This window comes from Myotis lucifugus, unplaced genomic scaffold, assembly GCF_000147115.1.
Source record: "Myotis lucifugus unplaced genomic scaffold, Myoluc2.0 scaffold_16, whole genome shotgun sequence".
In the NCBI taxonomy this organism is placed as follows: Eukaryota; Metazoa; Chordata; class Mammalia; order Chiroptera; family Vespertilionidae; genus Myotis; species Myotis lucifugus.
In genome coordinates this window covers 10090999-10098670 of record NW_005871064.1, presented here as the reverse complement: position 1 = coordinate 10098670, position 7672 = coordinate 10090999, and the positions used below count along the sequence as shown (strand labels likewise).

The window sequence follows — 7672 nt, the reverse complement described above, 5'->3', positions numbered from 1 at the left end:
TCTCCCTGTCCGAGAGAGCGTCTCTTCGTCAGAGGGGTAGGGTCCCAAGCACTTCCCACTCCGCATTCAATTCCCTCAAAGCAAGATCGCTAGTGAGACCTTGTCTTTCAAAATCTATGCTGGCAGCCTGAACTAAGCTGACACTTTCCAGAGGGGCCTGGAGGGAATGTGGATGGGACAGGAGCCATGAGAATGGACCTGTTCCAGTGCCACTGGGAGGTGACAAGGCCAGCGGCCAACGAGGTTGATGAGCAGAAAGAGAAGCCATGCCCCCGCTGACCTCCAGCTCTGACCAGCTCCAGGCACAGGAGCAGGCACAGGGAAGCACTAAGTCCGGGGACACTGAAAGGTGAAACATAGAGTTAACCCGGCAGCATGGGACCAAGGGGCTGCGCCAGGTGCCCCGGGGGATTGGAAAGCTTTCAGAGGGGACCGGAGCGTATTTACAGAGGAAGTAATGTTGGATTTGGGCCTCCAAGGGTGACTCGAAACCTCCAGGCAGAGGGAATGGTGTGAAAAAGAGGGACCTGAGGGAAGGTGATGTGCAGGCTCCGTGGGTCTGGGAGGGCCTATGGCCAGGAGAGGAGTCTGCTACCCGGGTGCTTCTTAGGGACGACAGGAAGCCTGCAGGGGATTTAGTGGTCAGAGCTTTATGATAATCTGGGCCACCCTATGAAGAACGCATTGGAGGGGTGAGAGTCTGGGGGCAGGAGGCCACCGTGGTGCTGTGGGCTCCTCTAGGACACTTGAATTTGTCACAGTCTCTGTCATCCGAACTCCTGGGAACTCCCATCACTACCATTTTGCAGAACATAAAGCTATTTCTGGATCGTAGCTGTCTTCACACTCGCCTCCCAAACCTGATTGTAGCTCCTCCCGCAAGGGGCTGTCTTTCCCATCTTTGTCTGACGCCAGACACCCGGCCTCCCATGAAAGAACTCTACATGGGGCAGGTGATCCATAAAAATGGTTGCTGCTGATCTGGGTGACGGCAACGGTGTTCCAAACCACACCAGGGCAAATGCTGAAGGCTGGCGTGAAATGCCTGCCTGCTTTCCTCAGAAAGAGACTGGAGCAGAGGGTGGGGAAAGGCTGATGGCTGAGGAGCAGGGGTGGCTGTGCCACAGGGTCCTGCCCTTCACTGCGGCCCTGCCCCGGAGCAGATCCGCAGGGGCAGGCAGGCTGGATGGTCTGCATCAGGGAGAGACATATGTGACCTGTGCTCTATTGCGTTTGCTACAGATGGAGCCAGGAAGTGGAGAGCAGGCAACACTCTTCCTCACCCTCCCACTCTCCCCTCATGTCTCTGTCATCTTAAGTGATGTGAGTAATGCCAAGTCTATTATTCTTAGAATTTTCAAGAACGTCAGAGCTCGAAGGGACTCCAGGGCAATCTGTGCCACCGCCTCCTTTTACAGTGTAGAAGATGAAGGCCCAGAGAGGTTCCAAGCTGAGGGTTTTGCTCAGGACACCTGTCTTGTTTGGGACAAGCTGAACCTGGCGTCCAGGTTCCCTGACCCCCGGCCAAGTTCTGTCCATGATCTCACAGGGCCTCTCATCTCCTCCAAGTTAGATATGATGGCTGTGAACACAGAGCCTCTCTGGTTCTTCCAGACAAATCGTTAGGGGGTCTTACTGAATACAGGCCATGGCCAGGCCTGGGGTCTGCCAGGAGGGCCACAGAGAAGACACCATGGTCCTTATGGGAGTTGAGAGACACTTGCCTGAAAAATAAGGACACCTTTCCACCCGGGCCAGTGTGGGCAGGTGAGGGAAGAGGAGAGGCAAGGTCTGAGGGTGCCCCAAATGTAGCTTCTGTGCCCACTGGCCTCAAAGGACAGATGAATATTTCTCTTTAGGGAATATGGGGGAATAAGAAAGATTGTGTCAATTATTTCCCCGAGAGAGGAAAAAAGAAGCATTTCCCCAGGGAAGAGATGTGGAGGAAGGGCTGGTGGGACCTCTTTCTCTTACCCATCACCCTACCCTTGAAACTCAAACATTGAAAACTGGTTTTCTTCCCACCATGGAAGAGCTATAGGGCTGCCCATTTCTCAGTGTTACGGCCCAATTGCGTTTCCTTCCAAAAGATGTCGAAGTCCTAACCCCTGGTGTAGGGTCTTTGCCGATGATCAAATTAAGATGAGGTCATTAGAGTGGGCCCCAATCCAAAATAACTTATCAAAATGGGTAATTTGGACACAGAGACAGACAAGCACACAGGGAAGATGATGTGAAGACATAAAAACACCACTTATGAGCCAAGGAACCCCCGAGACTACCAGACATGAAGAGAGGATTGAGTCAGATTCTCCCTCACAGCCCTCAGGAGGAACCAACCTTGCCAACACCTTGATCTTGGACTTTTAACCTGAGAACTGTGAGACAATACATTCTTGTTATATAAGCTCCCCCCCTCCCCGGCCTGGTTTCTGGTACTTGGTTACAGCAGCCCCCAGACTAATACACTCAATGAGAAGAAAAGCAGCAGGGCCAGGTGGCTGGAGGTGAAGCTGGTTTGCACGACTCCACTTTCTGACGCAGAAACTCAGCAGGTGGCAGGAGCTGGGAGAGAAGATGCACGAGCTGATGGGGCCCAGACTCACCACACAGAATCAAAAACTAGCTCTGTGCCTACAGGACAGATGAGTGGAAATACATCACATCCCTCAAATAAAACACTTTGATTGTGCCAATCACTAGAAGTTGTAAAACTATCCCGAAGAATTAACGGCTTCCGTACATGCTAACTACATCCATCATAAATTCGTCTTTAGTTTCTGTTATCATATCACTGTCTCTGGGGACCCCTGTCTTGTCATCATCTGCCCTTTATAATTTATTCATCTTGTTCTTGCCTGCATCCTTTCTACTTATCATTCATCTTTACAAGTTGTACATAAAATTAGATGGATCCTTCCGTGGCAGGGCTGTCAGGGAGGAGATGGGCTTCATCAGGGAAGCCCCGGGATAGCTGGTGGGGGTCCCCCTAGAGTCCCTGTGGGGACCCAATTAGAGGTGGAGTGGGCAGAAGAAGAGAGAGGGAAGGTGGGAAGGAAGGAGGAAGAGAGGAGACAGGAAAGGCAAATGAAAAGGAGAAAAGAAGAAAAGGTAGAAAGGAGAGGGGTAAAGCAGAAGAAAAAATGACAAGAAGGGAGAAAAAAGAGGCATAAAGAAAAAAGAGAAAAAAAGACAAAGAAAGGAAGACAAAATGGGACTCAGGAAAATGAAAGTGAGAGGAGAAGGGCGAAAGACAGGAGACCATCCTGACACAATGATGCCAGAAATTCAATTGAACTTAAAAAATATATAATTTTCCCATTTTCACATCTTTCCTGGTAAACTCAAAGAAGGTCACATTGAATTTCCATGGAAATGACCCGCCCTGAGTTGGAGCGACATGAGTCAGGAGGTGTGATGGCAGCGATGCTGCATGTCTACTGGGCTGAGCCAGGGGTGGGGGGTGGGGGTGGGAGATGGCCCAGAGGAGCGTGCAGGTTTGCTTTGTATTCTCAGGTTGCCAGAGTGAGGGCACAGAAGCCAATCTTTAGCTAGTGAATTGGAACTTTAATGTTTACCAAGCAGATCCAGCTCCCACTCTCCCCACCCTCTCCCCCTGCCGGCTTCCTCTCCTCCCTTCTCCTCTGCCAGCTCCCTCTTGGCTCTGCTTCCAGGCCTCCTGCTAACTGGACCCAGCTCTTCCCCCAGCAGCCCTGGTGAGGAGCCCTTTGCTGCTAGAGGAGCAGAGTGCCAGCCACCGCTGGTCATGTCCCCTGCTTTTCTCTCATCAGAATTTCTCCCGTGAGGCCCTACACTCCTAACTTTGGAAACAGATGAGCTCTTCCTGGAAGAAATTCCCTGCAAAGTCCCAGAGGCAGGGGGAGCTGGGACAAAGCAGTAGGGACCTTTTTAAGGAACAGAATTCTTCCAAAAGGCTCCCTGTGCATGCTCAGCCCCAGGGAGCTCTCAGCGGATATCTGCCCAGCTCACAGCTTCTGACCTGTCATGTGTTCCTTGTGTCTAGGCTGGTTCTCAGAACAGTGCCCCCCACTGACATACCCATCTTCCTCCCAACTCTCTATGCCTACCTTGCCAACATCTGGAACAAAACCTTTGGGGAACTCCTGCACCCGATAGTCATCTGTGTCCTCTCTAAAGCAACTGTGGCCCTAGAAAAGAGAAGTGGGTATCCTGGGCTTTCCTAGTGGATCTAGGATTGGGTCTGGCTTGGCAACTTATGAATTGTGTGACCTTGGGCATATTGTTGAACCTCTCTATTCCTGGGTGTCCTCATGTACAGGGATAATCATGATAAAATGAGATAATGGAGATAACATGCTTGCATCATGCCTGTCAGATAGTAAGTGCTTAATAAATATGTGTTATTATTATTGAGCAATTGTCCACACTACCTATATTATAGCAACGTGCTATCTGATATCACTGATGACATTTCTCTCTCTTTCTTTCTCTCTCTCTCTCTCTCTCTTTCTCTCTCTCTCTCTGTGCGCGTGCTTCTGTGTGTGGCTTCTGTCTGCAACTTGGATATCTCTAAGAGGGGTGGGGATACATTTTTCTAATCTCTGTGTCCGCCAGGTCTCCAAGCACAGCGCTCAGCACACACTGAGAAAATACTTGTTGATGGATTGAGAAACTGCCCCATGCTGACTGTGCCCCATAAATAGTGGAACAAACATTGGGAATAGAAGAGGGTGGGCTGGAGAGGCAGGGGGCCAGGAAAGTGAGATGGAGAGTGTGAGGGAGAGAGAAAGACGGAGAGTGGAATCAGCCTAGATGCTGACAGAAAACACTGAGCACAAGGAGCCTGATGAGGGTCTGTGGTTTAGTAATTTCATTCTCCTGAAGTCATGGCAACTCAAAAAGTGAGAATCCATTTGTGACACTGGTCCAGGGATGGCTCCATCAGCCATCCTTTGGTTAGGCTGGTTCTGAATAATGACGTCAGGTATGCTGATCTCTGAATGGTAAGAACAGACACTGTGGTCTGGTTTCTGAGCTCCCACTGATCCCAAGAGAGATGTCAGCTCCTCTCCGTCCCCAAATAAGAACACATGTGAGGGGTGCCTCTAGTTCTGTCTTTGTTGTTGTTTTGGTTGTGGTTGTGTGTCTGTGCATGACAACAATGGGGTTGTTTTCCCTGCTGCCAACAGGATGCTAGCTCTGTAACTTGCTGGGAAAGAAACAGAATGGGCTGCCTGCACTACCTTCTCCCCTCCTTCTCTTCTCAGTGAGAAAGTGGAGGGCTGGTTTTAATGGATTGACTTTAATGGATTTTGAAGTCTGGAAAAGTGCCTAAATTGCTGAGGTTACCAGTTTTCCAGGTTCTTTTTTTCCATTTCTTTCTCTTCAGTCAGACATAGAGTGAGCTCACTGGGGCACCTACTGTAGTCACCACAGACCAGAAGAGGTCTCTTTCTGCCCCAGCCCCAGCTGACAGGGACACCCATTATTTCTTTGGGCGAGGGTATTTTGCTTGGTCCTGTCCCTGCATTTGCTAGTGGCACACATTCTCTGATCTTAAAGGAGAGAACCAACCAACAATAATAACACCAGCTCTGCTTTCTGGAATCCAAATGGCTCCACCTTAAAGCATAATTTTTTTTGGTCATTTTATTTTCATTTGCCTCCATGTGAGTTTGTACAGGGACTATGTGCCCTGGGAAGTTCGAGCTGCAATCCTGTCTTTCCTCCCGGCCTCTCCCCCTGTGGGCTGTGCCAGCCCTGAGAATTGTGATGAGGTCTTTGAGGCTATGAGTCTCCCTGTGAGGCCTTTGAAGAAAGGACAGCATTCCAGGCACCTCAAGGGGACTCTAGGCTCTGTTTTAGCTCTGCTGTTGGACTCTCTCCTCAGCCCTCCCACCTCCCCAAATACATTCACATTTTCTTTCTGTCCTTTCTTCAAAACTTGCCCAACTCGTCTTTGTGATTTCAGAAAAATGCCACTGGATCTCCCAGTATGAAGGATTAGCACAGATTATGGGGAACAGTGTTAATTATCGGTGGAAGGGGGGCCGGCGCGTCGCTCCAATGTGCTCCTGATTTCCCCTGGGCCTTTCTGCCTGGTAATAAGCCTTCTTTAATCTGGCAGGCCCCTTAGTGAAATCAGCACCACGGACAGTGGTATTGATTGCTTCTGAGAAACCATCACAGCTGCTCAACCAAATTACCTTTGATATGTGACCTTTAATGTAATTACTGCAACATCAAAGTATTTCTATAAATTATTAAAGAACTAATACACTCCATCATTTAGCTATTCTCTTATATGTAAAATAAACAACTACAAGTTAATGCTAGATCCAGAACAATCCACATTTGCTACTGAAATTCCCCGACCTGGGCCTCTCCCTCTTCAAAAATCCTAAACCTCCCCCTCCCACTTCCTCTTTCTGTTTCCCCATCTACCAGGCTTTCAGCCATCACGAAACTCCCCAGCAATCTCTCTCAAGCTGATGAAGGGCCTCCCATAACAATGTGGTATTTTCTATTCCATATGGGTGGCTCTAAAATATGTCACAATCTCCCCCCGACACAAAGTACCATAAACAGTTTATTAATCAGCACAAACCGTTCTCAGAAGCCTTTGATTATCTTACCCCGTGGCTTTGTGCCTCACACATAACATGGGGCGACGTGGCGCTTATTTCTGCCACCTTACAGAGGGCACCCAGAAAGTAATTACTATAATATATGTGCATGTAGCCGCGCCACTAAAAACCAACCCGGGAACGGCCACCGTGCCAGAGCTGGGCTCCACATAAAAACCCGTGTGGGGCACGATTTCCATACATTTGCATCCGGGGGTATGTTATTAAGATGATTCAGTCCCGAGCTGTGCAATCACAAGTACAAAAATACAATCCAAAGGCTGTCTTAACGGAAGGAAGGCCCTCCCCACCCCTAACCGGGTAAAGCAGGAGCTCTGATACAAAGGAAAGGCTGCCCCCACGGGGGTTGCTTTTCTCTCCGTCTCCCTGGTTAACCTTTCCTGCTGTGGGGCTGGAATGGCAACGTGTGTTTACATACTGCTGGCTGGGTAAGATTGTAAACATGCATATGTAAACATTAGTGAGCACACGTATAGAACACACGTGCTTCCCCGCAGTGCCCATTGCATAATACAGCTTGAACCCGGTATATTTGATCAAATGATGCCCACAAACACTCCCATCTTTCCATGTATGTTTACATACTCCATGAGCTGTATATCTCAGCTCCAGAATCTCCCTCCCCCCACCCCCCACCCCCGTCTCTCTGAACCCACAGGAGACACCACGCAGACCCCTGACCTGAGAAACGCTTATTTTATGGTGATGAACTAGCCTCGGTAATAGCCACGGCTGATATCACACCCAGTAAGGGGGGACATAAATAATTCTCTTCCCCCACCCCACCCCACCCCCGCACAGGAGGAATAAACCAGGGCTGAGGCGCGATAGTTTATCAAAGACCAGGGCTGGCTCCTTCAATAAACACAGTGATCTCACTCTGGCGCCAAGCCTGGGGTGGGGAGGCGCCCCCTCCCCTCTCGCCCCGAACCCCACCCTGGGTACAGCCCGCATCCGACGACGTAGATTGGCTGGTGCACTGGCGGCACCCCACGGGACGGGCTGGAGGCCACTCCGGGCTCCGGGGTCCAGACACCCGGCGG

The 7672-nt window shown here is 50.1% G+C and overlaps 1 protein-coding gene across 1 annotated transcript in view; it reads right to left on the bottom strand.

Moving 5' to 3' along the window:
* The window catches only part of CELF4 (CUGBP Elav-like family member 4), a 271691-nt gene that overhangs the window by 187604 nt on the left and 76415 nt on the right, over positions 1-7672 (bottom strand). The gene's annotated exons all lie outside the window — the stretch shown is intronic.